This window comes from Lynx rufus, unplaced genomic scaffold (genome assembly GCF_022079265.1).
Source record: "Lynx rufus isolate CCGP_SWC_20201006 ecotype Redwood Valley unplaced genomic scaffold, mLynRuf1.p SCAF_39, whole genome shotgun sequence".
Lineage (NCBI taxonomy): Eukaryota > Metazoa > Chordata > Mammalia > Carnivora > Felidae > Lynx > Lynx rufus.
This window is the reverse complement of record NW_025814855.1, coordinates 2407196-2431038: the sequence shown is the minus strand read 5'-3', so window position 1 is coordinate 2431038 and position 23843 is coordinate 2407196. Positions and strand designations below refer to the sequence as shown.

The following is a 23843-nucleotide window of genomic DNA, read 5'->3' as shown; positions in this document are numbered from 1 at the left end:
ATTTCTTCACTGGATTATTTGTTTTTTGGGTGTTGAGTTTGATAAGTTCTTTATAGATTTTGGATATTGACTCTTTATCTGAAATGTCGTTTGCAAATATCTTCTCCCATTCTGTCGGTTGCCTTTTAGTTTTGCTGATTGTTTCCTTCGCAGTGCAGAAGCTTTTTATTTTAATGAGGTCCCAGTAGTTCATTTTTGCTTTTGTTTCCCTTGCCTCCAGAGACATGTCAAGTAATAAGTTGTTGCGGCCGAGGTCAAAGAGGTTGTTGCTTGTTTTCTCCTTTAGAATTTTGATGGCTTCCTGTTTTACGTTTAGGTCTTTCATCCATTTTGAGCTTATTTTTGTGTATGGTGTAAGAAAGTGGTCCAGGTTCATTTTTTCTGCGTGTCGCTGTCCAGTTTTCCCAGCACCACTTGCTGAAGAGACTGTCTTTATTCCATTGGATATTCTTTCCGGCTTTGTCAAAGATTAGTTGGTCATACTTTTATGGATCCATTTCTGGGTTCTCTATTCTGTTCCATTGATCTGAGTATCTGTTTTTGTGCCAGTGCCATACTATCTTGATGATTACAGCTTTGTAATGCAGCTTGAAGTCTGGAATTGTGATGCCTCCAGCTTTCGTTTTCTTTTTCAGGATTGCTTTGGCTATTCGGGGTCTTTTCTGGTTCCATACAAATTTTAGGAATGTTTGTTCTAGCTCTGTGAAGAATTCTGGTGTTATTTTGATAAGGATTGCATTGAATATGTAGATTGCTTTGGGTAGTATCGACATTTTAACAATATTTGTTCTTCCAATCTACGAGCATGGAATATTTTTCCATTTTTTGGTGTTCTCTTCAATTTCTTTCATAAGCTTTCTATAGTTTTCAGTGTATAGATTTTTCACCTCTTTGGTTAGGTTTATTCCTTGGTATTTTATGGTTTTTAATGCAATTGCAAATGGGATTGATTCCTTGATTTCTCTTTCTGTTTCTTCATTATTGGTGTATAGAAATGCAACCGATTTCTTTACATTGATTTTATATCCTGCAACTTTGCTGAATTCATAGATCAGTTCTAGCACGTTTTTTTGGTGGTCTTTTGGGTTTTCCACATAGAGTACCATGTCATCGGTGAAGAATGAAAGTCTGACCTCCATCTGGACGATTTGGATGCCTTTTATTTCTTTGTGTTGTCTGAGAGCTGAGGCTAGGGCTTCCAACATTACGTTGAATAACAGAGGTGAGAGTGAGAGTGGACATCCTTGTCATGTTCCTGACCTTAGGGGGAAAGCTGTCAGTTTTTCCCCATTGAGGATGATATTAGTGGTAGGTCTTTCATATGTGGCCTTTATGATCTTGAAGTATGATCCTTCTATCCGTACTTTCTTGAGGGTTTTTATCAAGAAAGGATGCTGTATTTTGTCAAATGCTTTCTCTGCATCTATTGAGAGGATCATGTGGTTCTTATCCTTTCTTTTATTAATGTGATGTAACACATTGATTGATTTGTGGATATTGAACCAGTCCTGCATCCTAGGAATAAATCCCACTTGATTGTGATGAATAATTCTCTTAATATATTGTTGGATCTAGTTTGCTAGTATCTTGTTGAGAATTTTTACATCCATGTTCATCAGGGAAATTGGTCTGTAGTTCTCCTTTTTAGTGGGGTCTTTGTTTGGTTTTGTAATAAAGGTAATGTTGGCTTCATAGAATGAGTTTGGAAGTTTTCCATTTCTATTTTTTGGAACAGCTTCAAAAGAATAGGTGTTAACTCTTCTTTAAATGTTTGGTAGAATTCCCCTGGAAAGGCATCCAGCCCTGGACTCTTGTTTGTTGAGAGATTTTTGATTACTGATTCAACTTCCTTACTAGTTATGGATCTGTTCAAATGTTCTATTTCTTCCTGTTTCAGTTTTGGTAGTTTATATGTTTCTAGGAATTTGTCCATTTCTTCCAGATTGCCCAATTTGTTGGCATATTATTGCTCATAATATTCTCATATTATTGTTTGTATTTCTGCGGTATTGGTTGTAATCTCTCCTTTTTCATTTTTGATTTTATTTATTTGGGTCCTTTTTCTTTTTGATCAATCTGGCTAGGGATTTATCAGTTTTGTTCATTCCTTCAAAGAACTAGCTCCTGGCTTCATTGATCTGTTCTTGTTTTTCGATTTCAGTATCATTGATTTCTGCTCTAATCTTTATTATTTCTTTCTTTTTTCCTACTGGTCTGGGCTTTGTTTGTTCTTTTTCCAGCTCTTTTAGGTGTTAAGTTAGGCTGTGTATTTGAGACCTTTTTTCCTTCTTTAGGAAGGCCTGAATTGCATTATACTTCCCTCTTATGACCACCTTCATTGTGTCCCAGAGGTTTTGTTCTGTCGTGTTTTCATTTTCGTTGGTTTCCATGTACTTTTTAATTTCCTCTTTAATTTCTCAATTAATCCATTCATTCTTTAGTAGGATGTTCTTTAATCTCCAAGTATTCATGGTCTTTCCAGTTTTTTTCTTGTGGTTGATTTCGAGTTTCATAGCATTGTGGTCTGAAAATGTGCATGATATGATCTTGATCCTTTTGTACTTGTTGAGAGCTTATTTGTGACCTACTATCTGATCTCTTCTGGAGAATGTTCCATGTGCACTTGAGAAGAATGTATATTCTGCTGCTTTAGGATGAAACGTTCTGAATATATCTGTTCAGTCCATCTGGTCCAGTGTGTCATTCAAAGCCATTGTTTCCTTGTTGATTTTCTGCTTAGATGATATGTCCATTGTTGTAAGTGGGGTGTTGAAGTCCTCTACTATTGTATTATTATCAATGAGTTTCTTTATGTTTGTGGTTAATTGATTTATATATTTGGGTCCTATCACATTGGGGGCATAAATATTTATAATTCTTAGATCTTCTTGGTGGATAGACCCCTTAATTACAATATAATCCCCTTATTCATTTCTTGTTACAGTCTTTGTTTTAAAATCTAGTTTGTCTGATATAAGTATGGCTACTCCAGCTTTCTTTTGATGACCATTAGAATAATAGATAGTTCTCCATACCGTTACTTTCAATCTGCCGGTTTCTTTAGGTCTAAAATGAGTGTCTTATAAGCAGCATATAGATGGGTCTTGTTTTCACAATGGGTCATTGTGATACCCTATGACTTTTGATTAGAGTGTTTATTCCATTCACATTTAGAGTGAGTACTGAAAGATATGAATTTAGTGCCATTGTGTTGCCTGTTGAGTTGGTGTTTCTGGCAGTGTTCTCTGGTCCTTTCTAGTCTTTGTTGCTTTGTTTTTTGTTTTGTTTTGTTTTGTCTTTTCTCCACTCAAGGGTTCCCCTTAGAATTTATTGCAGAGCTGGTTTAGTGGTCATGAACTCCCTTTAGTTTTTGTCTGGGAAACTCTTTATCCCTCATTCTATCCTGGAGGATATCCTTGCTGGATAAAGGATTCTTGGTTGCACTTTTTAAAATTCAACACATTGACTATATCCTGACATTCCTTTCTGGCCTGCCAATTTTCTGTGGATAGGTCTGCTATGAACCTGATCTGCTTCCCTTAGAGGCTAAGGACTTTTCTCCTGTGCAGCTTTCATTTTTTCCTTGTCTGTGTATTTTGTGAATTTGACTATAATATGCCTTGCTTTGTGGAATCTAATGGGAGTTCTCTGTGCTTCTTGAATTTTGATGTCTCTGTCCTTCCCCAGATTAGGAAAGTTTTCTGCTATAATTTGCTCACATAAACTTTCTGCCCCCTTTTCTCTCTTTTTGTCTTCTGGAACTTCTATAATTTGGATGTTATTCCCTTTTAATAAGTGACTGAGTTCTCTAAGTCTTGTATTGTGATCTTTTGCCTTTTTTCTGCTTCATTATTTTCCATAATTTTATCTCCTAAATCACTGATTTTATGTTCTACTTCATCCATCCTTACTGTCGTGATTGCATCTTGGTTAGAGCATTTTGAATTTCGTCCTGACTAGATTTTATTTCTTAATCTCCACAGAAAGGGATTCTATGCTTTTTCAACCCGAGTTAGTATTGTTATTATCGTGGTTTTAAATTCTAGTTCAGACATCTTGCTCATATCTGTGTTGATTAAGTCCCTGGCTGTCATTTCTTCCTGTTCTTTCTTTGGGGTGAATTCCTTCATATTGTCATTTTGTTAATTATTTTTTTTACATTTTATTTATTTTTGAGAGAGAGAGACAGAACACAAGTGGAAGTGGGGCAGAGAGAGAGGGAGACACAGAATCCAAAGTAGGCTCCAGGCTCTGAGCTGTCAGCACAGAGCCCAATGCGGGGGCTCAAACCCACAGACTGAGATCATGACTTGAGCTGAAGTTGGATGCCCAGCCAACTGAGCCACCCAGGTGTCCCTTGTCATTTTGAAGAAAGAAAAAAATATTAATAAAATAAATTTAAAAATTTAAAAACAAAACAAAAAATTGAATAAAGGAAGCTAGATCTTAGGTGTGTTTTGAAAGAAGCTTATTGAAAGAAGCTCAATAGGATAGAGGAAAAAGGGAAAGAGAAGAAAAAAAGTTAAGTAAATTTTTAAAATTAAAAAAATTTATATAATAAAATAGAATAAAATGAAGTAAAGAAAATGAAATAGAACAAAAAATTTAAAAAATAAAAAATAAAGTAAGAAAAACAAAAACAAAAATAAAAATTTCTCTTTCTGTATCCAAGAATGAGGGAGAAAAAAAGAAAGGGGGGAAAAAAGAAAAAAAAAAAGGAAAAAAATAATTTAAGCAAAAACAAGCAAAGAAAACGAATAAATGAGCCAGCAAACAGAATGAAACTTGAATGATGTTACATCCAGTTTCCCCTAGGACTGAAACTATGAAGGGTTCTGTAGTCCATACTCTAAGTGGGTGGAGTGACTTTAGTGGTCTTCTAGGGGATGTGCTTGGAGGGCGCAGTTGGGTGGGGGGTAAGGGGGTGGGGGTTGGTGTAATGGCCCCATTTTCCACTAGGTGGCGCTGCTTAGCTTACTGGGGTGGATTAATGGGGCGCACATGCTGGTGGGGGGAGGGAGAGGTGGAAATGACTTCACCCAACTCCCTAGTCTCCAGCACAGGAACTTGGTTCACTCGCCACCCCATGATCAAGCACCCTACCTTTGTCTCAGGCCTCCGTTCACTTCTTGCCTCTACCCTGTCAGTGTCCAAGCTCTGCCTGCTAGGTGGCACCTCCTTCCAGAGTTTTATCTTAGATGGGGTTGTGTTTGAAAACCCCCACAGACCCCTGTGGTTTGGACCCGTGCCAGCCCTCTGGGGGAGAGTCTTAGAGATCAATGGCCAGGTGCCAGCTTGCCCCAGAAAATGTTCATGCAATCACATAGCAGCAGAGGTTCAGAGATTAAGTCAAATCATAACACACAGCTGGCACCAGTTGTCACTGCACTCTGGTGTCTTTGTCCCAATACCAACAAATGCGGCTGCTCTCCAGGGTCCTCTGGGACATTTGCCTGTGATGAGGCCAGGCTGTATGGCTTCTACCAAATGCACTACAAGTAGGGGAACCATTTCTCCCTGTGTGGCACACAGATCCCTCAGACCCCACTCCTGCTCCTGGCGATTTGTCCTATTTCCTTGCCAGAGCACTGCCAAGCACTGAAATCTGGAACTTCAGACTCTGTGCTCCACTGTTTATAGAATGCTGGTGGCATCGAAACCCTCTCCTTTCTTCTCCTCAATGGTTTTGGGGAACAGATTTCTTGTTCAGTCCCCTCTGAGTGTTTTCACTCTTTCTGTCTCTTTCTCTCCAGCTGCTTTCAGGGGAGTGCTTTTCTTGCACAATCCCCAATGCGCCACACTCTCCCCTTTCTCTTTCTCTGTCTTCTCTCTGCAAAAACAGTTTCCTACCCTCCACGGTTTTTCTTTCCCCCATTTCACCTCTCTGTACTGCGGACGGCCAAGTTCTGTGCCTCAGGTTATGCAGATTGTTGTGTTAATCCTAAAATCAGTTTCCTAGGTGTTCAAAATGGCTTGGTACTGATCTAGCTGCATTTCAAGGACAAGACAAGCTCAGGGCCTCCATCCTGCTCCACCATCTTAACCCGATCCTGATGGGGTCCTTTTGTTTCTGGTTTCTTGGGCCTTTTCTTTAAAGACCAAAGGGTGTTCCTTTGGATGAGGGAGGATCACACAGCACTTGGGGACAAAGATACAGCCAAGTGGCCTGGCGCTGGAGGCCACGATGGAGAAGATCCCCACAGCCAGAGTGGCCTTGCCCTGGGCGCCGTGGCGACTTGGGAGGAGGGCCACCCAGACACTGCTGGACACCAGCATACTGAAGGTGAGGAACTTGACTTCACCGAAGGTGTCAGGCAGGTTTCTTAACCCAGAAAGCAACAGCAGGGGTCCCAGGATCAAGAAGCCTAGGTAACAGGGCAGAAGGTGGACACAGTAGGAGGCGGCATCAGAGCCCTCATTACACTGGATGGTGATGTGGCCGAGTGAAGACTGAGGGTCCTTGTCCAGGAAGGGGGGAGACATCCCCAGGCAGACCCCAAGAGGACCCCTTGGACGAGGAGCAGAGGAGTGAGCTGTGCAAGGACCCGCTCACCTCTGGACCCTGCTTGTTGACCATGACTACAGTGATGGTCTTGACTGAAATGGGGGACAGGGCCACCGTGAACCCAGCTGCAGATGTGGTCTGTCGGATGGATGAGGCAGGTGGCAGCAGTGGGGCAGCCGAGGAAGAGCAAGGGGCAGAGGAAGCAGAGCATGGGGGAGACAGGAGGGCATTGCTGAGGGTCCGCTTGTTGGCTTTGACCAGGGGGGTTTCAATGCCTCACAAACACCACCAGGGTCAGAACGGAGAGGGCAGTTAAGGACAGTGTGAGACATGCTAGAGTCAGGCCAGGAAAGTCTCCGTTTTGGGAAGGCAGTGGTCCCCTTTCTTATTTGGATAATGACCCTTGGGCAGAGCCTGCACTGTTTGTGTCTGGAAGGAACAAAAAGATTGTCACTCTCTCCAAGACGGGGCATTGCACATTTGATACGATGCGGATAGCCAGCCCTCTCACCCCCACCACCCAGGTTTGATGGTTTTTCTCTTTTGTAGACTGCTCTTTTTATTCTTTTTTAGAGAGAGAGAAAGAGAAAGCGCAAGTGGGAGTCTGCTTAAGATTCTCTCTCTGTCTAGGGGCGCCTGGGTGGCTCATTTCGTTAAGCTCAGGTCATGATCTCACAGTTCGTGAGTTCGAGCCCTGCGTGGGGCTCTGTGCTGACTAGCTCAGAGCCTGGAGTCTGCTTTGGATTCTGTGTCTCCCCCCTCTCTGCCCCTACCCCACTCATGCTCTGTCTCTCTCTGTTTCTCAATAATAAATAAACGTTAAAAAAATTTAAAAATAAATAAACATTAAACAATTTTTAAAAAGATTCTGTCTCCCTCTGCCCCTCCCCGACTTGCACGCATGCTGCCCCTCTCTCTCAAATAATGCTTTTTAATATTTTATTTTTATGGATTATTTTTTAAATTTATAATTAAATTGACATTTCTTTGCATCAAGAAGGATGCAGGGTACAACAGTTAGGGAGGAGTGAAAGAAAATATGGATACCAGGGAGAGCATGTAATAAAACCTCTTGAATGCTTGGACACCAATGTAATAGATCCCCTAGATTTCCGAGTACCCTTTGTCTTTTCTCTTTTGTTCAAAGGGTGTCATTTGCAGCAGGACATGCTGTGGTGGTTAAATATCTCATCTCTGAGTTAAAATTCAAATCCCACTAATAACCCTTCTGAGAAAGCTGCTCAATTGGAACGTGCTTCCGTTTCTATGACAACCACCCACACCACTGTGCCTTCGTCCCACATTTTACCATGCTGGATGGACATACTTTAAAATCAACAATGTATCTCCATTCTTGGTTGGCTTGCCCCATTTATCTGGCACTGAACACAGCTAGGTTAAATAGGAAGAGAGAATATCCTTCCATAGCATTTGTTGAAATATGTTACGTCACTGAGTAATTCAGAAGGCCAGACAGTTGTTTCTGGTGTCTACTTGTACATCTTTCTTTTTAAAAGCTGTGTTTAAATCCAACCCGAAGCATGGAAACACCATAGGTACAGACCTCTATCTTTTTTTTTTATTTTTAATTTTTTAATTTTTTAATGTTTATTTTTGAGAGAGACAGAGAGACAGAGACAAGTGGGGGAGAGGAAGAGAGAGAGGGAGACACAGAATCCAAAGCAGGCTCCAAGCTCTGAGCTGTCAGCACAGAGCCCCATGCGGGGCTTGAACCCATGAACTGTGAGATCATGACCTGAGCTGAAGTCGGATGCTTAACTGACTGAGCCACCCAGGCGCCCCTTTATTTTTTCATTTTTATTTTCAACATTTTTTTTTTTTATTTTTGAGAGAGAGATAGCGCGCGAGCACATGTGCACAACCAGGGGAGAGGCAGAGAGAGAGAGGGACAGAAGATCCAAAGCACTCTGCACTGAGAGCAGCAAGCCCCATGCGGGGCTTGAACTCATGAACTGTGAGATCATGACCTGAGCCAAAGTTGGACTCTCAACCAGCTGAGCCACCCAGGCGCCCCAGACAGACCTCTGTCTGACAGTCAGCCACACATAAAAGAATGGAAAGTCCAATAAGGCTTTCTTCTGAGAATACTCCGTGCACTATTTCTATTCTCCTCTCCTGGCTGGTACAGGGGGGTGGGACTCACGGCTTCTGAAATCCCCAGGCAAGAATGAAGGCACAATACCTTGCTACCACAGATTCCTCAAAATGAGAATTTCTTAGAGAAATTCCAGGAGAATCAGAGTTCCTTCTTTTTTTTTTTTTTTTTAAACGTTTATTTATTTTTGAGACAGAGAGAGACAGAGCATGAACGGGGGAGGGGCAGAGAGAGAGGGAGACACAGAATCGGAAGCAGGCTCCAGGCTCCGGGCCATCAGCCCAGAGCCCGACGCGGGGCTCGAACTCACGGACCGCGAGATCGTGACCTGGCTGAAGTCGGACGCTCAACCGACTGCGCCACCCAGGCGCCCCTCAGAGTTCCTTCTTAAGTGGATGCTACTATTGTGGTTGTTTTTGTTATGGTAGCGATGTATAAATAATGTCTTTGAGACAAGATTTGACTGTCATCCGAGAATCTGAAAGGTTGGTTTGGTACATGATGACCACAGGGTATGAGACCTTAATACAATTTCTGATATTTTACTATGTGGTAAGAAAACTGCCAGTGATAACAGGAAATTGAAGAAGAAGAGGAGAAGGATGAAGAAGAGGAGGAGGGTAAGAGTCAAGACAATAATACCACGTTAGGACTTAGTCTGTTTTCACCCTTCACATCTATTCCTCAGTCCTTCCCCCAACTTACAAGGAGAAGACTATAGTTTTCTTGATTTTGTAGTTTAGGATAAGGAGGCTCAAGAAGAATTTGACTTTGTGTAAATAAGTAAGTCCATGATGCTGGTAGTAGGGATGTAATTAAGCATAATGATGGGGGTTTCAGGACTACTCACCTGAGGAATTTTGTGAAGCCCCAGATGTCTTGCCATGGGACTAGAAAGAGCTGAACTCGTTGTTCCAACCACTGCAGCCAGAGGGGGGCTGCCCCAACACCTGTAGTTAGGAGTGCAGCCCTTGTAACCTGAGTGCAGATTCACTACCTTTTGAAGGGCCAGGCACACCTGGAGTCCCAAAGGGAGACACCCCGGGTGAGGCTGGGAAGCAGACTGGCATCTCTGTTGATCTCAATGGCCAGCGCAAAGCATCCGGCCCCTTCAAAGGTTGTCTCCAAAAATCTGAACAGGAACATCAAAAACTAGTCAGGAACCCATTAGAATAATAAATTCAGTATAGTTGCAGGATGCAAAATCAATATACAAAAATCAGTTATTTCTATACGCTAATACTGAACTATCAAAAAGAGAAGCTAAGAAAACCATCCTATTTACAATAGCATCAAAAAGAATAATATATCTAGGAATAAATTTCACCAAGGAGATGAAAGGCCTGTATGCTGAAAACTATAAGACACTGATATAAGACATTGAAGACAGGGACCCCTGGCCAGCTCAGTCAGTGGGGCATGTGACTCTTGATCTTGGGGTTGTAAGTTCAAACCCCACGTTGGGTGTAGAGATTGCTTAAAAATAAAATCTTAAAAAAAAAAAAAAGATACAATTTTATTCTTGGGAATTTCTGGGACTTTCTGTTTCTTTCAATAGTATTGTTAATACCTTGGTTCTCAATGATGATATAACCTTTTGTCTTTTTATTTTTATTTTTTACTCCATAGATTTTTTTCTTAAACTTTTATGCTTACTTGGAATCTAATTATGGTTTCCTTTTCACCTTATTGGTCTGATGAGTCTTGGACTAGCATCCATTATATTATATTTGTGTATTACCCATAAAGATAAATAGCATAGTTGGGAGAACTGACCCTCCACTCTCTTTTGTTCTGATAGCTAAATAAGTGGTCATCTAGCTGTCCAGTGGCCATTTAGCCTTTTGTAAAACTTGCTACTATTCACCTGTGGTTTTTAGTACCCTCTACTTCTCTCTTACCTATAAAAATTCACGGAACATCAGAGTGGATAAATCCACACATACAGCGTACTTACTACAACATTCACACACAGTTCATTGTCCACTCCTACTTGATTGTACAGTTCTACTCACAGCACAATTTTGCTATCATTGTGCTGTGAGTGGAACACAACATAACAAAGGTTGCAAGTAACCTTCGTTCATTTTAGGAACTGTCTGAAAGGTCCATCTCTTTGACAGAAATCATTATACAACAGTTTAGAGGTCCAGAGTCTTTGAACTCCTTACCTCAGATGACTGACTTTGTCATCACTTTGTCTCATCATTCCAAAATCATTGTATCATGCATGATTCCTACTGAATCCTTAGGAAAACTCTGCATTGAAAGTTCCACTTAAACCACCTTCAAATCACAAAAGAAAAGGTCCCAACTTGCCCCCTTCACGCAGAGGCTAGGAGACATCATTGAGGAAGTGCTTTGTCATGCTGGGATTGGAGGGAGCTTGGCTTTGTCTCATGGATGGGTCGTCTTGCTGATATCTGGGGATGCTATTTGACAGATGTGAGGAGGGTGAACATACATGCAGGTAGGTTGGAGCAGGATTAGTAAACTAGAGAGAGAACGGGAAAATAAAAGGATGCTCCTGCTTAATAAGCAAACATTCAGAGACAGAATGTGATTGGTCTTCTTCCATTATGTCCAAAATGTCATTTAGAACAACTCTATTTGGTGGAATCAGAACACTAACAAAAGAGTAAAGTAGTATTTACTGGTCCTATTCCTTTAGGATCATAGGAGATTATTCATGATATTTTAGGGCAGCTTTTCAAAACCCAATAGACATTTTAATTAATTAATTAATTTATATTTATTATTTTATTTTAGAGAGAGAGTGTGTGAGTGAGGGTGAAGGGCAGAGGGAGAGAGAGAGAATCTTACGCAGTCTCCGTGCTCAGCATGGAGCCCAACACGGGGCTCGATCCCATGACCCTGGGATCGTGACCTGAACCAAAATCAAGAGTGGAACGCTCAACTGATTGAGCCACCCAGGTGTCCCTGGACATTTTTAAATTCAATAAAGGCAGTCCAGAGGCTGAGTTGAGTTTCTGATAGCCTCAGATATCTAGAGAAAGAATTGGAATCCAGGTCCCAGACAAGGAGGGAGCTGGAGTCACCTTTCTTGGTCCCCAGGAGCCAGGGAAACCAGAAGAGGACAGACCTTTGCAGTCACTTCCTCAATCCCCCAAATTAGTGACGAGGCCTCAGGCTGTCAGAATCTCAGGTACAGACTTTTTCAAAGATGATTATCATTACCTTTTGTGATATTTACAAGTAATTTCGCAACACTGAGAAAATGTTTATTATTCATTGTGACATAGAGATCATGAACTGTTAGTACTATAAAGCTCATTTGTTGGATGATTATATAAATTTGTATTTCTTGAGCACCTGGGTGGCTCAGTCAGTTAAGTGTCTGTCTCTTGATTTCGGCTCAGGTCATAATCTCAAGGTTTGTAAGTTCAAGCCCTGCATCAGGCTTTGTGCTGACAGCACAGAGCCTGCTTGGGATTCTCTTCTTTCTCTCTGCCCTTCCCCTGCTCGTGCACTCTCAAAATAAATAAATAAATTAAAAAAAATTGTTTTGCATTTCGCAGAGGAGTATACTCTTGTAGACACAACGCAAAGTCACATTGTCCCAATTACTCAGCAAGAACATCTTAAAAAAAATTTTTTTTTTAACGTTTATTTATTTTTGAGAGAGACAGAGACAGAGTGCAAACAGGAGGGGCAGAGAGAGGGGAAGACACAGAATCTGAATAGGCTCCAGGCTCTGAGCTGTCAGCACAGAGCCTAACGCGGGGCTCAAATCCACAAAGCATGAGATCATGACCTGAGCCGAAGTCAGACGCTTAACCAACTGAGCCACCCAGGCACCCAGGGCAAGAATGTCTTTGAGGAAGACAATGATATGACAAAACTGAGCAAGGAAATGGGGTGTTTCCATGGGTGGAGGACTGCTCTGAGGACCAGGCACAGGGACAGGCACTACACACATTATGTCATTTCTCCTTAATCTTTATAACCAATACTGTATGATCTCATATGAGAGTGAAGCAAACAGAAACAAGCAATGAGACTGTTTCGCCCAATGTCACATCACTGGAGGGTGGGGGTGTTGAGGAAAGCATTCCTCATGACTCTGATGCATCACAAAGGGTTTCAGAGGGCTAAGGGCTTGTTACAGGGGCTGGCTCAGTGGGAGGAGGGTCCCACTCTTGAGCTCAGGGTCATGAGTTCGAGCCCCATGTTGGGTATAGAGATTACTTAAATAAAACTTAAAAAAAAAAAAGAAAAGGTTTATCACAGGCCTAGCACAGGAATTACCATGGAGGATCCTTAAAACTGACTTTACAAATGAGGTGTGCCCACTCTAAAATCCCCTTCTGCCCACCTCTGTGAAGTCCCACAATCCCCCGGGTCACCTTCTCTCTGGAATCTCATACATTGATTTTTCAAAATCTTCCCATGTTGATGCATTGTCAACAATTGTCTGTAGGGCAGAGCATGACAGCACTTTTCAGCATTAAGGCTATGAGCTCATTTAGTCTTTAAAACTTAATGTGTATTAACTTGTTTACCTTATCCCAACCCAGTGAGGAAGATGTTATCGTTACCCATAGTTTGTGAATGAAAAATCACAGGCATTGTCCTTACTAATTGCTAGAGCCACTATATCAACAAGTCAGACGTGGGATTTGAACGCAGTCTACAGACAAAGACTGCGTTCCTGACCAATGTGCTACCGCCTGACCCCTAACAGGTAAGCCTTGGTCCCTTACACAGACCCTAGCATGTAGACAGTCACCAAAAAAGTGTTGAGTGAATATATAAGCACAGATTGGCCCCAATCCCAGTAGACAATTTGGGATGACAGTCAGCAGATGTGATTTCCCATTGCAAACACAGGCAGGCTCCTCTGTTCCCCTTCATCATAGTGTGTGGGGTGCACCTCTAGAGAACCCAAACTACTCCTAGCTCGTAGGACTCTTCCACGGTTCGAATACATGTTTGCCACAATCTCAGTTCATCCACCATGGTGTGCTCACTTCCAGAACACTGGGTGCATGTTACTCAGAGCGGCATCACTGACCTATGAGGTGTTGGATGCACATTTAAAAAAAAAATTTTTTTTTAATATACACCCAAATGAGTTAGCATGTAGTGCAACAATGATTTCAGGAGTAGATTCCTTAGTGCCCCTTAACCATTTAGCTCATCCCCCCTCCCACAACCCCTCCAGCAACCCTCTGTTTGTTCTCCATATTTAGGAGTCTCTTATGTTTTGTCCCCCTCCCGGTTTTTATATTATTTTTATATTATTTATGTTCATCTGTTTTGTCTCTTAAAGTCCTCATATGAGTGAAGTCATAGGATATTTGCCTTTCTGTGACTAATTTCACTTAATACCCTCATGTTCCATCCACATAGTTGCAAATGGCAAGATTTCACTCTTTTTGATTGCCAAGTAATACTCCATTGTATATATATACACCATATCTTCTTTATCCATTCATCCGTCGATGAACATTTGGGCTCTTTCCATACTTTGGCTGTTGTCGATAGTGCTGCTATAAACATGGGGGTGCATGTGTCCCTTTGAAACAGCACACCTGTATCCCTTGGATAAGTACCTAGTAGTGCAATTGCTGGGTTGTAGGACAGTTCTATTTTTAGCTTTTTGAGGAACCTCCATACTGTTTTCCAGAGTGGCTGCACCAGTTTGCATTCCCACTAACAATGCCAAAGAGATCCTCTTTGTCCGCATCCTTGCCAACATCTGTTTTGCGTGAGTTGTTAATGTTAGCCATTCTGACAGGTGTGAGGTGGTATCTCATTGTGGTTTTGATTTGTATTTCCCTGATGATGAGTGATGTTGAACATTTTTTCATGTGTCCGTTAGCCATCTGGATGTCTTCTTTGGAGAAGTGTCTATTCATGTCTTTTGCCGATTTCTTCACTGGATTATTTGTTTTTTGGGTGTTGAGTTTGATAAGTTCTTTATAGATTTTTGGATATTGACCCTTTATCTGATATGTTGTTTGCGAATATCTTCTCCCATTCTGTCGGTTGCCTTTTAGTTTTGTTGATTGTTTCCTTCGGTGTGCAGAAGCTTTTTATTTTAATGAGGTCCCAGTAGTTCATTTTTGCTTTTGTTTCCCTTGCCTCCGAAGACGTGTTGAGTAAGAAGTTGCTGCGGCCTGGATGCACATTTTATTTTTTTTATTTATTTTTTTTTAATTTTTTTTTTCAACGTTTATTTTTATTTTTGGGACAGAGAGAGACAGAGCATGAACGGGGGAGGGGCAGAGAGAGAGGGAGACACAGAATCGGAAACAGGCTCCAGGCTCTGAGCCATCAGCCCAGAGCCTGACGCGGGGCTCGAACTCACGGACCGCGAGATCGTGACCTGGCTGAAGTCGGACGCTTAACCGACTGCGCCACCCAGGCGCCCCAGGATGCACATTTTAATGTGTGGGAAGCACACTCTTGCAATTATTTTGGAAAAGTGATCCTTAATTAGTACCGTCTATACGGATGTCATCAAATTTGCATTTTCCAAATTTAGGTAGGAGGCAGAGTCATGAGTAAGACGTAGCAGACAATCATGGAAGTTGACCAGGAGTCATGTTTTGTAAGAGGGCATGGGAAATGTTGGTGCAGGCATGCCTAGCCCCCTGTCATCTCGTCCCCTTCTCCTGTGCCCCTCTTCCCGATTCACTTAGCAGAGTTCTGCAAGGTGGTCTCCAGGTAAAGTGAATGAGGGAATAGTTTTTGATGAGCGTAAGGTCAAAGATGGCCACCATAACAACATCAGCAGGCCTGTCAAAGTGAAGCCCGAGAGCCCCTTGCTCAGGTGGGCTGAAGGCAGGCGCAGAGCCCACAAGACAACACAGCAGAGCCTCAAGGGGCATCCTCCAGGAGCTGCCCCTCATCCCACAGAGCAGGTGAGGCATCCTTTCTCAAGGAGGCTGGTGCTCCCTTCAGCCTTGAGGAAGCTTCTGAAAGCAAAACTGGAGTGGCTGCTGTTTTTGTAAAGAGTCACACCACACAGTGTGTCTTTCTCTTGGGTCCTTGCTGTAGTCATCGGCTTTGAAGAACCAGATGACTGATGCTCCTGTTTGTTTATTTTGAGAGAGAGAGAAAGAGCTCAAGCAGGGAAGTGGCGGGGGTGGGGGGGGGGAATATCCCAAGCAGGCTCTGTGCTGCTACTGCACAGCCCAATGCAGGGTCGATCTCACAAACCGTAGATCATGATCTGAGCCAAACTGAAGACTTAGACGCTTAACCAACTGAGCCCCCCTGACGCTCTCCTACAGGTTTTAATTAATGGTGGAGTGTCTGTTCCCATAGCCATGAGCTTTGAGTGAAGCACAAAACCCCAAGAAAATGGCTGAACTTAGGGCATCTATGTATTTGGGAGAGCCCCGAAACCCCAAGGACATTAAAACGTGCTGCAGGCCTGTGACCTCCACCTTCTTCCTGGGTAGACCCAAGAAGAAAATAGAAACAGAGATGGCAGCTGCTTACCAGATTAACACACAAGAGGTAATGCCAGTATATTTAAAAGAGAAAAGGCACGAATGGTTAAGGGGATTGGCTAAATTAGAGTATATTGCAAAATGTAGAACTGTGAATCCATTGAAAAGTTTTGTGGGACATAAGTTTATATATGTAAAGCAGGGCTGTGAGCCTCCTCACTGTTGAGATTCTGGCAGGGTAACTTCAGGAGAGAGCTGTCATGTCCATTGTGGGATGTTTAGCAGTACCCCTGGCCTCCACCCACTAGAGGCTGTAGAACAGAACCCCTCCCCAAACTGTGTCAAGCAAAAATATCTTCATATGTTGCCTTGTGGCCCCTGAGGTTTAGAACCACTGGTGTATCTATACATCTATACATCCACTGAGCGCCAACCACAAGCCAGGAGTCAGTCTAGGACTAGTAATGTGATGTAATGTGCTAGTAATACACCACACACATGAAAATGGCAATGGTGAATAAGAAGTCAGTTATTCAGCTATGCGCAACAAGATGCAAACTGCCCATTATTCCTGCCATCAGGAAAACAGTACTGCAAATACCATCTATGCTTGTTCATTCTCTCCAGAATCCATTTCATCCCTCTGGATGAAAAGGGTGCTATTGTTGAATCTCTCCTTTGGGGAGCCTGGGGAAATGGGCCATCTCTTTCAAGTTCCAGAGAGAGGATCTCATGCTTCCTGAATACTCAGTTGTCTGTTTGCATGTTCTAGTAACATCTGAGGATGACACTGAATGATGGGTTTCCTGCGCTATGAGCACAGTTCCTCTCCCCGTGCTTTGCCCCACAGACAGTGGGTTGGAAGGAGGGGTGTCATGCCTCCTTTGCCACCTGCTGACTTGCCCTGCACTCCCCAGAGCTGCTGCTGTTGCAGTTTTAACCACTTTCTCCAATAACTGTGGCTCCTTCCCTGGGGCTGCCTTCGTGGGAGCAGCTGGGAAGTCACCCTGATTGCTCCAGCAGGGCTAGGCTTGGGAGAAGCCCAGGTCTGTGCTTGGCATTTGGTTTCTGTAGGAGGGAGTCCAACTGGAGGAACTGAACCATCAGTGATTAGGGGACCCAAAGCTCTTAAATGGTTCCAATCACTTTTGCTTCTGCTAAGTCATTACACTTAGAGGAAAGGTAATTTATTTATTATCAGATAGAATTGTGGTAAATGGGTAAGTGTGACTTCCCACTATTTAGCCTTATTAATGTGGTCTGGGTTTACCATTGGGAAGAGTGATAACTGCTTATTTTACTTAAATGTGTATTTATTTATTTTTGAGAGAGAGCGAGAGCGAGTAGGGGAGGAGCAGAGAGGGAGGGAGACAGAATCCCAAGAAAGTTTTGTGCTATCAGTGCAGAGCCGGATGTGGGGCTTGAACTCACGAACCGTGAGATCATGACCTAACCTGAAACCAGGAGTTGGAGGCTTAACCAACTGAGCCACCCAGATAACTGGTTATTTTAGAAAAGTGGGGGTAATGTAAGTTATCAAGATAAATATTGAAAATAATTGATTTTTTTAAAAAAGCTTATTTATTTTGAGAGAGACAGTGGGGGAGGGTCAGAGAGAGAGAGGGAGAGAGAATCCCAAGCAGGCTCCTCACTGTCAGCACAGAGCCCCATGTGGGGCTCGGTCTCACAAACTGTAAGATCCTGACCTGAGCTGAACTTAAGAGTCCGACACTTAACCAACACCTGAGCCACCGACACTTGAGCCACCTAGGCGCCCTGAAAATAACTGATATTCTATATAGATGGCCACTGTTAACAACTTGGTCTGTTTCTTCTCAGTTCTGCTTTCCTGAGCAAGTTTATATTGAAGGATGTTCGTGTAGGCCAAAAGGTGGAGCCTGGCTGGGCTGCCATGATTTCTCCTACTTCCTGGGATCTGACCAAGGATTAATAGCCTTCCCAGGGAAACCTTTGGGACAGCCTATCTCAGCCTTTATTTCTTCAAAATTTTCCTATTCAGGGTGAGGAACAGAATCTTTTTTAAATGACCATATAATGGGGCACCAGGGTGGCTCAGTCGGTTGAGCGTCCGACTTCGGCTCAGGTCATGATCTCGCGGTCCGTGAGTTCGAGCCCCGTGTCAGGCTCTGTGCTGACAGCTCAGAGCCTGGAGCCTGTTTCAGATTCTGTGTCTCCCTCTCTCTGACCCTCCCCCATTCATGCTCTGTCTCTCTCTGTCTCAAAAATAAATAAAAGTTAAAAAAAATTAAAAAAAATAAATGACTATATATTTGGTTAGGTTACAAAGAATGCATCAGTATGTCCAAAAATTGAAATTACAAGTGTCATTTATGCTCACATGCAGGAAATGAAGAGATTTAAAGGAGAACATGAAAACCTAAATAAAGGATGCTTACAACAAGAAATTATAAAACATTTCCATTAAACAACTCTAGGGTAAAAAGGAAAACATGAATGAAAATTATGAAATTTGTACAATTTCAAAACAAAGTTAAAAATGAACATAAAAATTATAGGGGCACCTGGGTGGCTTAATCAGTTGAGGATCCGATTCTTGATTTCCGCTCAGGTCATGGTGTCAGGGTCATGGGACTGAGACCCTCATCAGACTCCCAGTACAGAGACTGCTTGAGATAGTCTCTCTCTCTAAAAAACAAAAACCCACATTATCTAAATTGCATGAAATTCTTTCAAACCATCTTATGTGATGACATAATGGATAAACTATCAGAATATTCTTAAATTACAGTGTGTTATATGAATGTTGTACTCTACTTCTATTTGCTTATTTACTGTAAGGGCCGTTTATTTTACTGTGATCTCCATGACTTTGGAGACCACCTCTATTTTGTTATGATTCTATCATTTTACATCCACTTGGCAAAATACTTGGTACGTAATAGAAACTAAAATATTGGATAAATAAAAGAATAAGTGAAATGAAATAGACAAAAATGGCTTAAGATAAAGCTCTGGAATATCATTGTGACTTTGTGTCAGAAATTTCTGGTTTGAACCTTGGCTCCCAAAATTTCACTTGTCAAGAAACAGTGTAATGTCTTCGAGCCTCAGTTCTGTATGCCTAAACTAGCAGTATTCATTTATCCATGCATTCATTCCTGAATTCAGTTAGCAGCCTCTTGGCCAGTGGATGCCCACCCCACAGTGAATTCCGTAGGGAAAGCACCTTCCCAGACAGCAGGTGCTAGCTTCCAGGTGTCAGCAGAGGTACCGCCAGCACCACCAGGTACTGACGAATCTCCCAGTTCAAGAAGCAGCTTGCTCCGGGGAAAAAAAAAACCCGAAGGGGTGCAAAGAGCAGGGGTTTTGGAGTCAGCAAGACCCGGGTTCAAAAACACGCTCTGATCTTTACTAGCTGTGTGACCTTGGGTGAGTTAACCTGACCTCCCTGTGCCTCCGTTTATGCACGTGGAGACCAGAGAGCTCAGTAGAAACAACAGTAGGGTTAAAAGGATTAAATAAAACTTTAAGTGGAAATGACACTTTTGACCTGGGGCAGCAATGTGCCAGCTGCTAGCAGTGGTGGTAGTGAAAGTCCTAATACCCGTTAGCTGCTATTTTGATGATCACCACCACCTTGTCACACAACTGGGAATGCAGAAACTAGTGCCTTGCACGTTTATTCTTAGTACCTAGTCCCAGAGGGCACCACCACAAACCCAGGGTTTCCCCCACACGTGGTGCGATGTAGTGCTGTGTAGTAAGAAACAGGTATTTGTTCTTCGCCCCTTCCCGGCCTGGAGCTCCCCAACCCTAGGAATTTCCTAAGCGCTGAGAGGAAAGGCTCTCTTTTGTTATGTTAACGAACAGGAAATCGAGGGAAACTCCTTTGGTGGGGCTGGTTGCCAGGGGAACCAAGCCAGCGGGCGAGGGTTAGAACTTTTAATCCCACCCCCTGACCTCGGTGCCAGGGAGAGGGGCTGGAAATTGAGTTCCATCACCATTGGCCAATGGTTTCATCCACCGTGCCTTTGCGGTGTAGCCTCTTCCGAAAAAGGACGCGGTTCAGAGCGCTTCCGGGTCGGTGAACGCGTGGAGGCGCTGCAAGAGTGGAAGCTTCACCCTGTGCACCTCTTCCAGGGCCATTTCTGGGTTACGTCCTTTTGTAACGCTGGTGACTGGTAAGTAAGACGCCTCTCCCAGGTCTGTGATCCGCCCTTGGCATATTAAGCCCTCGGAGGAGGGTCCCCAGAAACTCTGACCTACAGACCTGGAACTGGGGTCCGGTGGGGGAGGGGGGTGAGCGCCGTCCTGGGGGCTGAGCCGTCGCCAGCGAGATAGGGTCAGAATTAGGGTGGATCGTAGCACACGCCAGTGGGGTCATTGTTCGACGGCGGGGAGAGTCCACACTGCGACTGCAGTCAGGATTGTACACACACGCCTATAAAAACGCAAAAACAGAGTCTCCACAAAATTAGTCACCGTGGTGTCACGCACACAAACATACGCTTGCACAAACGGTGGTTTCTGTGCACACACCCATTCGGTTTCTGTGGTCCTCTACACACACACACACACACACACACACACACACACAGGGTCATCCAGAGTCAGACGGTAATTTAAGGTTCTGTAGGCTCACCTCTGCCGTGGTGCCAAAGCAGCCGGAGACGACACACCTGCGGGCACGAGCATACACACTCAACCCCGGTGTTTCCCGCCCACACACGCAAAACACAATCACAAACACAGGGCCTCAGAAGATACAATGGCACAAAATGGGCCTCACGGACTCACGTACCGTCACAACCCGGGACTCACGCCCAGGTGCCAGGGGCGGGTCCACACCGCACACCTCTCAGAGAATCCGGAGGACGAGGCGGTCACCTCACAGGCCGCCACTACGCGCGCGGCCGCCCGACGCTCCTCTCCGCGCGCCGCCGCGTCCCCACGCGTCGCAGGGGCTCCCGGGAAATGTAGGCTGCGGGCCAGAGAGGCGCAGCGCAAGGGACTCTGGGGAACCTTCGTTCTACGTTGGCGCGAACGAGATTCTACTTCTGGCCTGAGCACCGTCCCTGGGCCCCTCCCCCCGGTCTTTTCGACTCCGGGCCGGACAGATCACGATACGCACAGACCGGGAGGTCTGCTCCACGTTCTGGGCCTGGCCCCGCTGCGCCCCGGAGGCTCCTGGGGGCTGCGGACTGAGTTCGCAGTGCGCACGCGCAACCGCAGGGGAGCCCGGCTCCCAGTACCGCCGAGCGCCGCAGTGCAAGCCCATGCACGGGAACCTGCGGGTGTGCTAGCCGGTGAGGGAGGCCAACTGCGGAGGCTGGGTTTGGTTCCCTGGCTCGCAGAAAGCCCCTCGCGCCTCAGGGCAGCCACATGATTTAACTGGAGAACCGTGGCCCCGGGAGCTCCAGGTACACTCTGTACGTGCGCGCGGCTCTACTGCTGCGTGGGTTGTGCGGGGGCGGGGCTCGGCCTGGCGCGCGCTTCGGTACAGGGGTTGCGGGGGCGTGCTTGCGTAAGTGTCTGTTGCATGTGAGGGGGCGGGCCTCAGGCTCAGCGTGTGGGGAGTCCCCTCGCCCCCGCCCGAGGAGAGTGAGCGCGTGCACGCCGCGTGGCTTTGTTTAGGGGCGGGGCCCGGCGCGCTCGTGGCGGTCCGGGGGCGGGGCGGTGGCCTGCTACGTGTTGTGCGTGTGAGGGGGCGGGGCCGGCGGTTGCGCCTGGGGTCTCCGAGGGGAGTGCGCAGGCGCGGAGGGGCACTGGGGGTGCGGGGTGCCGCGCAGTTGTCGGGGTGGTCTCCGCCGGGACCCGGCCCGGGAGGACTGAGTTGAATGTGAGCGTGTGTCTGTAAGACTGTGGGGTTGTGTGTCTGCGTGCGGTCGTGAGGGGGCGCGGGCCGGGGGTTGCGCGGGTCATGACTCAGTGTGGATTCCTGACGAGGCCTTGAGGGGTCGTGGGCCTGGGGCGGCGCAGGGTCGTGACGCAGTGTGGGTTCTGGCGGGGCTGCGCGGGTCGTGAGGGGACGCGGGGTCCTGAGGTGGGGTGAGGCTGCGGGTCCGGAGCGGCGCGGGGTCGGTCGCGAGCCCGGGGCGGCGCGCGCCAGTGGCAGCGCTGAGGGGAGCACCGGGTCTGGGACGTGAGGTGGTCGGCGTTCTGCGTCTTGTGTGTGTGTGTGTGTGTGTGTGTGTGTGTGTGTGTGTGTGTGTGTGTGTGAGTGAGAGAGCGAGAGAGACAGACAGACAGACCGTGGGCAGGTGGGCGCGCGCGCGCGTGTGTGTGTGTGTGTGTGTGAGAGAGAGAGAGCGAGAGAGACAGACAGACAGACCGTGGGCAGGTGGGCGCGCGTCCGAGGACCGCCGTGCGCGGTGGTCGTTTGTAAGACAGGAAAGATGTTTGGACAGCCGGGAGTGGGTATGTGGGTGCGTGGGTGCTGCTCCGAGGCCTCGTGCTGGTGGGGCGCGTTTGTGTGCGCCCCAGACCGACGGGACCCCGTTTCTCGCCGACGGCTGTGCGACTTGGGCGGGTGAGAGTGCGTGTGCCGTCGTCTCCCCCTTCCCTGTGCAGGCGTCCCTGTGGGAGTGTTGCCCGCGGTCACGCAGGGGAGACACCCCGCCCGCGGCTTGGCGCCGCTTAAGTAAGCGCCGTGTCGGGGCAGAGGTAGGGGTGCGGTGGTGAACGCTGCCGTTTGCATTTCCGAGCTTGGGGGTGCGCGGTCGGCCTTTCCCAGCTGAGGGGCGCTGCCCCCGGTAGCCGAGCCTGCGAGCCTGCCTTCGAGTGTATTTGAAGTGGGGGGCAGAGCCCTGCTGGCCTCTGCGACCGGTCTCCTCTGCAGCAGCCCTGGGGCTCCAGGTTCCGTCGCTCACTAGTCGTGCGACCCCGGGAGAGGTCACTCCGCTGCCCCTCAGTTTCATCTCTAAAACAGGGACGGTTCATGATGCCGGGCTTGGGGTGAGCCTGGAGTAGAAGGGTGCCTGGCCCAAGTAAGCCGCAGTGGGCGATAATTGCTTAATGATTAGCGTAGTCACCCCAGGGGTCTCACACCCGGAAAAAATCCGAGGGAGGAAAATCCGGAGCTGAGCCTCGGAGTAGAGGTTTCAGGCCCACCTAGAAAGTAACCTTGAAGGCCAGGTTGGAGCTTAGGTCCGGAGTTTCATAGTCGGGTCTTGGGAGGGCAGTAGCAGGGTGTGTGAGGGGAGACCAGCGGCTCAGGGTCTTCCAGGATGGACGTGTCCCTGGGGAGCTTGTGGGGTGAATAACCTGGGTCGGAGGCGGCAGAGCCTGAGGGGAAGGATTTGCTGAGAACACAGGGGTCTGGAGATTTTTCCGTGTCTGCCCAGGCGTCTTCTTTCTTTGAGTTGTGGATTCTTAGGGCCAGATAATTTTTGTGTAGGGGCGGGGGGGGGGGGGCGCTGCCCTGCCCTGCCTACTGTAGGATGTTTAGCATTATCTCTGGCCTCTACCCATCAGATGGCCGTAGCAGAGCCCCCCCTTTCCCCCACGTGTGAAAGCAAAAACCTTTCCCTACGTTGCGGGGTGTCCCCTGGAGGGCAGGATCGTCAGAGCTGTGATGAAGGCACACCGTGGACTCCCTCAAGGTGTGCAGATAGGAAAGAGGGCGAGGGGCTGGAGGAAAGAAGACATAAGGGTGATGTTGTCTACCCGAGAAGAGAATGTGTCTGCGGCCTGCCCGAGTCACTCACTCCGTAGTCCAGCGGCTGCCATGGGTCAGGCGCTGTGCTGGTTAACGGGCAAAACGGGTTACTCTCCATCTGGGACTGGCATTCAGGAGGAAGACGGTTCAATTTATGAC

At 46.0% G+C, this 23843-nt stretch overlaps 1 protein-coding gene and 1 long non-coding RNA gene across 3 annotated transcripts in view; one reads left to right on the top strand and one right to left on the bottom strand.

Moving 5' to 3' along the window:
* Positions 1 to 18586: 18586 nt before the first annotated feature.
* Positions 18587 to 21033, bottom strand: LOC124522744 (uncharacterized). Of its 2 annotated transcripts, XR_006964833.1 has the most exons (4): positions 20829 to 21033; positions 20670 to 20706; positions 20298 to 20468; positions 18587 to 18712 (listed from the first exon to the last, which is right to left on the bottom strand). It is a non-coding gene; the product is annotated as an uncharacterized LOC124522744 (long non-coding RNA). The 2 variants fall into 2 exon arrangements; XR_006964834.1 differs by lacking the exon at positions 20670 to 20706 and having other exon boundaries at positions 20829 to 20948.
* A 63-nt stretch (positions 21034 to 21096) lies between these two features.
* Positions 21097 to 23843, top strand: part of ZNF667 (zinc finger protein 667) — a 28147-nt gene continuing 25400 nt past the window's right edge. The window contains exon 1 of the mRNA XM_047094317.1: positions 21097 to 21447. The gene's annotated coding sequence lies outside the window, so the exon portion shown is untranslated. The remainder of the gene's footprint in view (positions 21448 to 23843) is intronic.